This window comes from Lichenostomus cassidix, chromosome 2 (assembly GCF_008360975.1).
Source record: "Lichenostomus cassidix isolate B80296 chromosome 2, HeHo_3.0, whole genome shotgun sequence".
NCBI classification, from domain to species: domain Eukaryota; kingdom Metazoa; phylum Chordata; class Aves; order Passeriformes; family Meliphagidae; genus Lichenostomus; species Lichenostomus cassidix.
In genome coordinates this window covers 105,512,119-105,518,961 of record NC_139482.1, presented here as the reverse complement: position 1 = coordinate 105,518,961, position 6,843 = coordinate 105,512,119, and positions in this window count along the sequence as shown.

Here is a 6,843-nt window from a genome sequence, read left to right as displayed (position 1 = left end):
ACATTTTATACCATGACCAATGATCCATTCCACCTCAAGAAATCTCATTGTGTATATTCTTACTGTCAAGGAGATACTTGCCCAGTGGATCCCAGCATATGAGCAGGAAAATGCAACTCATAAATATTCCTCCTTGCCAGAAATGCATTTGCCCACTGTCCCTGTTCAGATCTGGTACAAATTTTAGTGACTCTTAGGAAATATCCAAGCAGTATAACCTATATAATCCTGGCATCTGCAGTGACATTTTTGTTGTTATTTGAAATTCAGAGCAGACATTCACATTGGTCAACAATAGTTTTCCTGCTTACATTGGCACCTAAAATTATGATATTTTCTAATTTTAAAAAAGCTTATCTAGGGCATGATTAGCCTTTTACTAAAGGTCAGATTCTGTACAGAAAGTCTAAGAGGTTTTTCTGCATAACATTTTTGAAAGAGGTAATCAATAGTGGATCAATGTATAAGTCTTCCTCTGAGCCTTCCTGAAAAAGATCAGGGTAATCATGAATTTTTGTGCCTCCTAAGCAAAATGCATTTCTTTGATCTATTTTTTCCTAATACATATAAGAAAAGAGAAAGTGAGAGACATACATTATTAAGAAGCATCATCCCTCTTCACAATGGTATCTATGTACAAACAAAGATAAATACAATTGCTGAGGACTTTAAAGGAGAATTGGAAACAAAAATTACAGTGTTTTGTGCTGTGTGTGGCATAAACTGGTTGAAATAAAAGCATGCCACACAGCAGCTTTTCTGCTGTTCATGCCTCTAATCTCAGTCCTCGCAGTGCTGCCACGTAGGAGGTCGCAGAGAGCAGCAGGTGTTTGACAGATATTTCACTTTAATGGCATTATATCAACATGCCACAAAATGTTGCAGTTGCCTTTAATTAGCTGCATAAGCATTTTATACTTGTATATATATATATATATAAAATATATGTATATATATAAATATATTTCCAGCAATTCCCCTCCAAGCTGGTTCCACCAGCCCCTGTAAGGGACTCCAGATGTGTCTGAAGATCAGTACTCACCAAGGCAGTTGACAGGTCTCAGGCACTGAGGTTGAAGGCATTCAGGTGAAAACCTGGGACAGAAGACATCTCGGAGAGCCAGCATGAGCCCTGACTTCTGTCCAACATAGAGAGGTGACCATCAACCATTACAGTGTGGCACAGATTGCAGGCTATTCTTAGCCTCAAAAACACACTGACTAGATACAAGGGTATTTCCAGTGCTTTTGTGTCATGAGCTTCTCTACTAAAACTTTTTAAAAAAATAATAAAATTAACACAAGCCTGGTTGGCAGGATTCCTATGTGCAGATCTGGAAGTACATTTACACCCTAAATTGTTTTTACTCAGCAACTGAAAATGCTTCCCTAGTTTCTGCATCTCATTTGTATGATACACGGCAGTTAATAGAACACTTAGGAGAGTTATTAAAAATGCTCATTCCATACCATCTTTGCCATTTTTATATTATACCAAGGGGAGTGAAGCTCACTAATGCAATACTAAAGCCCTTCAGAGTTCTTACTACTGTACTTTTCTTGCTTGGTTCATGTACCATGAGTTCATATAATGTGGTCTGAAGGAAAAGAAAGAAAATATCCTAAGGAAAGTCTCCTCTGATTTGAATTTGTGCTTGGTCATTCAGTCAAGACCAGATAGAAACGAAGCTGACCAGAAGCACATTGCGTTTTTCAACCCTTCTTCAATCCATTGTCACAGAGGAGCCACCAGCATCCCTGACAAGCTCAGCTTTGGGCAGCCCTGGGTCAATATTGGAGCTGGCTGGAACTGACTCTGCTGCAGATGGGAGCAGTTCCTGGTCTCATCTCACAGAAACCAGTCCTGCAGCTGCCCTGCTACCAAAACCTTGCCACATCATAAACCAAATGCATTTACTTCTACATCACATTAAAAAACCCCTCCACATATTTCTATATTTAGGATTGTTATAGTGACTTCAATAATCCCGGTGACTATAGTCCTACCAGGCTGAAAAGATGCCTACTTGTTCTCCTCTGATGCAGGCCTTATTGCTATTACTGGATAATTCACAGTCTGGAGGACTGTCTCCTTCATATCCTACGTCCCCTGCCAGACATATCAAAATCCCAGAAGAAAATAAAATGGAGAAATGCAGCCAGTTGCAAAATGTGCTCATCAGTTGTTAAATTTTAAGTGCTAATATCTGACACAAGAAAATGGAGGACTGCATAGTGTGATCTCAGGCATTTTGTACTGGCACAGGAAGAATGCAAACATGCTGATATTTAAGGAGAAGTCCCCAAGCAGCACTGTTGTTCATTTAATGTAAAGATCTGCTCAGAATTTAATTGCCTTTAAACAAAAAATAGGTGAGCACTATCCTGATTTTTGAAGAGAGAAAAAGAAAGTAGAGATTCCACAGTCCCACAATAAGCATCAATAATACTCACACTGCAGCTACAGCATTTTTTACATCCAGTTTTGGAGAGGATACGGCAGAGGCAGGAAACAAGATGAATAGGACCTGATATGGGTTCAGAATGAAAGGAGCCAAAGAGAACGGGACAGTTTAGCACAGAGGGATGAATAGGAACAGGCAAACGGCTGTACTTTGTGCATTATAAAGCAGGAAAACAAGATGCTCATAGTTATCATAGACTACACTGAATTATTCTGAAAGGCTGGTAAAAGGAAATACCTTCCACATACCCTGCAATTACTCTTGTTGTATCAAGATACTATCAATGTTAAGACCTAGTATGATCCAAAGGAGGATGCTTCAGGAAGTCCAGTTCCTTATTTGAATCTGAACTTTATACCTAAAATGAACTTGAATATATCTGTTAAAAAGTATTGACTTGTTAAAAAAAGAATATATATTGCAGAAACAAGTGTTCACAAATGACATCTGTGTTTAATGTGTGATGGCTTCTTTGTACTGTACGTGAAGGTCACAGTTCCCACTTAACATGACAACACTTCTCAAAGAAGTCTAGAAAGAGAATGCCATTTCAAAGGAAACTTTTTCTCTTGACAGTGACAATGGCTATAGAGCAAGCTGTAAATAGTTGAAGACTTACTTGCCTAAGAAGGTCCTTAGGAGTAGAAGTTGTTCTTTAAATGTGTATCTTATTTAATCCAAAATGTCGTGGAAGGGTCAGCAAGGCCTAAATCCCAGTGCTTATGCTAACCCTGTTAAGTAGCAGCAGCAGCAGTGCAGGGTGGAGAGCTGCATCCCTGTGCTCACTGGATAACATTGATCAGACTATGAAGACCCAGCAGAACCCATACCAACAAAAATGTTCACCTTCCTAAAACAGACGGCCAAACCCCCTTCCTTGTGTGATCCTCCACCCCAATGTTGGTTTGCTTGCAGGACTGCACAGGAACATCCTCCTACCAGAGTAAATTGCCAAAGAGGGAATGCAATCAATGGTTTGGATTAGTGATCCCCACAGTGGGGCAAAAGCAAATTCCCCAGTGCAGACAAGACCCAGCTGAGATCTATGAGGCACTCAAAAGGGCCAGGATGATTTATTGGTAAGGCAGGTCAATCAACTTGTAATTAATTTTGATTTGCACTCTCTTAAACACTTCACTTGCAGCCAGGTGTTAGCTCCATAACCAGCAGGTGAGTATCATCAAAAAGAAAAAATTCGCAAAATACTTTTCTACAACATGAAAACTTGAAAGAAATTAATTTCTAAGCTGATACTTAGATATAGAAACTTTCACTAGTTGTTCTTATAGTATGGAGGGCAAACATTCCAACATCACTGGCAGCAGGATTTTTTTAGGTAGCTTTTGATCCTTGGGGGCCTAATGATCATTAAATAATGACATGTAAACCCAAACCACATTGTGCTGGATAATCTTTCTGCAACCAGGCAGCTACATCCACATAACACAGTGATGTGACTATTGATTACATTACAGGCTAAGCCACGGCTTATTAATTAATTTCTGTTGAGGTCTACTGGGTAATTTGCTGAGGAGTTCTCTGCAGGAAGCACTGTGGCAGCTTCTATATGTTAACTTCAGGGCTGATAACTCTGATAGTGACCAGCAGCTGTTTCCCAGGAGACTGGGATGATGTGAGAAAATACAAGACTTCTTCAGGACATCTCACATCTTGGTGCAATCTGGTTGAGATTTACTCATGGGCCAAATCAAGTTGAAAATCTGCTGTTAGGGTATTTTTGGATTTAGCACTCCCATCTTCTGCCTCAAGTAGTTCCTTCTGCCCTCACATTTCCTGCTTGTCTGTTTCTCTCCACAGGCTTTCCTCACTTTCTGTTCCCACCATACTGTGGAAGTGCTACTCCAATACACCACCTTGTTACGTATGTTCCCATGTTACACGTAAGAGGTGCTGCCCTAAAGTGAAGGTCCCTAAGCATGTGCAAGTGCCTTGACTCTATTGATTACAGCAAGATTTATTTACTAAAGCCATCCAAAAGACTATGCAGAGGTTTTGAGCTGTAGCTACTTGTGCCAGAATCCCACATTTGGGTCATCCAGTCACAATCTCTCAGCTTCTGTCTCAAACCAGTTAGGAGTTTTCTATACAGAATCATCTACATCTTCAGTTTTAATTTCATTAAGAACCTTGAAGGACTGTCCTTGAGCACTGCACTCTTGACAGAGCTAAGCAGGTTGGCACCAATTTCATTCATCTGCCTGGCTGTTTCTCATGGAGCAGATCTTTATCCACACCTCACCTTTTTGTGTGACTCAACACAAAAAGCGGTCTGAGTGCTGGTCACCAAGTTGGACACTGCATAAAAGCCACTCAAAGAGCAGTGTGCATAGAAAGAACACCGTTCCGAGTGCTACTTTTCCAAGATGTTATCTTTCATAGGGAGACAGAAGAGCAATCCATCCCTTCCTCTGCCAGAGAAACCTTGGAAGCAGCCTTGAGACAACTATGGGATGGCAGAGGGAGGAAGGATGGGAGCACTCTTTTCTCCTGGGAAAGTTGTCTCAGCGTGAGGTAACTATGTATGAAAGAGGTCTCAGAGAGAGAAAAAAAATCATAATTTTAGGTATCATTCAGTGGGGGATTGCTTTGAATTGAGGACTTTCTTCCAGCAAAAACCTCACTAATTGAATGTTTGGATAAGACACATCTTGTGCAAAAGGCAACATCCACTGCAGGATGGAGACAGAGCAGATGTGCACACCACCATGCACAGGACACTGCATCAGGTGATAAAAATCACTATTCAAATCATCTTAGGCAGCCAAGGAAATGGTAGACAGATTGTCCCCAGGGATCTGAGCAGGACAGCATCTGTGCTGCACAAGAGGAGAAGATTCTCACTGGTCTTTAGAGAGGTTCCAGTGCTCCATTGCAGGGGAGAGTTGAGGGTTTGAACTTGTTAGTGGGTGAAAATATTTTTTCCAGCACAAAGTAGTTTGCCTGCGTTCTGGAGGGGATTGGACACTGCCCTGGCACCCCTTGAACAGAGAACAGTTCTGCCAGGCTACTGCCAAGCCTGTTCTGCCCCTGATGCTGCAGGAGAAGTATGGGGCACCAAACTCAGCGCTGCACACATAGCCCAGACCTAAGGACTGGGGGTGCTAAGGAAAAGTGTGTTATTGGAGTGAGAGCCCTTCTCTGCTGGCCCAGCAGGAGCTCTGAGAGATATCTGGGTGCTACAAAGACCTACCATCACAGGTTCCGAAAACTGATATTTGGGGCTGAAAGCTGTGTACCTGAGTCCTGAAGAGCTTCCCATGTCCTGGACATGCAGAAAATCTGTGGTGGAGCAGGGGATTTATCCTGAATCTCAAGCTGGAATGACTGAAACACTTTTCTTCCCTCTCAACTCACTAGAGACAAGAGAAAAATGAGTTTCAGACTTGTCATTTAGTGCTCAGGCAGCCCCTGAGTTGTCGTAGATTTAATTCAGGTACACCGATAGTCCACAGAATAAATTGCATCAAATATCTAGGGCTACTGAGGAAAAGTAGCTGCCATTTTTTCATATTTTTATACATGAAAAAAATACAAAATTTCACTAGAAAAAAATTTCACTAGGAAAAAAAAAAGCTTTTTCCCATTCTTTAGGGACAAAAACAAAAGGTCAGTTTTTATCTGTCAAGTTTTCCTTCTTGATTTTTAATGTGATTTTAAATGGATTATGCAGACTCCATGCCAGCCATGCAATAATTATTCTGTCGATGAACAACTTACAGCCAGGGCATTTAATCAGGAACTTTTCACATACACTCATTTTCAAATACATAAATAAATAATCTCAGAAGCAGCTGAACTCAGTATTAGTAGGTGAATTACACTTGCATATTTCTAAACTTCACAGTCCTGTTGCCTGAGGAAAGAGCAAGAGAGTGTGAGACATTATAAAGGGCAGAGAAATACTGAATTGGTTGAAAAAGCTGCCTGTCCCCCTTTGGTACCAGCACTTGCTGTGACAGCACCCAGCAGAGCTTGGCTTTGGAACCAGAAAGGCATTAAAATGTGACTGCTATAAAGGTGACCAGCCTGATACATGGACTTACGTTGTGGGGATGTTTTTTTCTAAGGACAGGAAAGAAAAGAGGAACCCTTAACAGAGCCAGGCTGGAATGAAGAAACCATAGTCCATGGTCTAGGCCAGCTTGGAAGAAAGAACACAGCTAAAAGCCATGTGATGTGAGAGGCCCCCTTTTATATTCATTTATCAGCAGCTACATAATGACTAGTTAAATCCTCATGGGTGAAACAAACACATAGATTTTTTTTTTCTGGCAGCTGAAGTGAAATTTTATTGATTTGACAGTATCTCAGATAAATCATGTACAGATCTAGAATGCAAGATTTCTGTGACAAAACT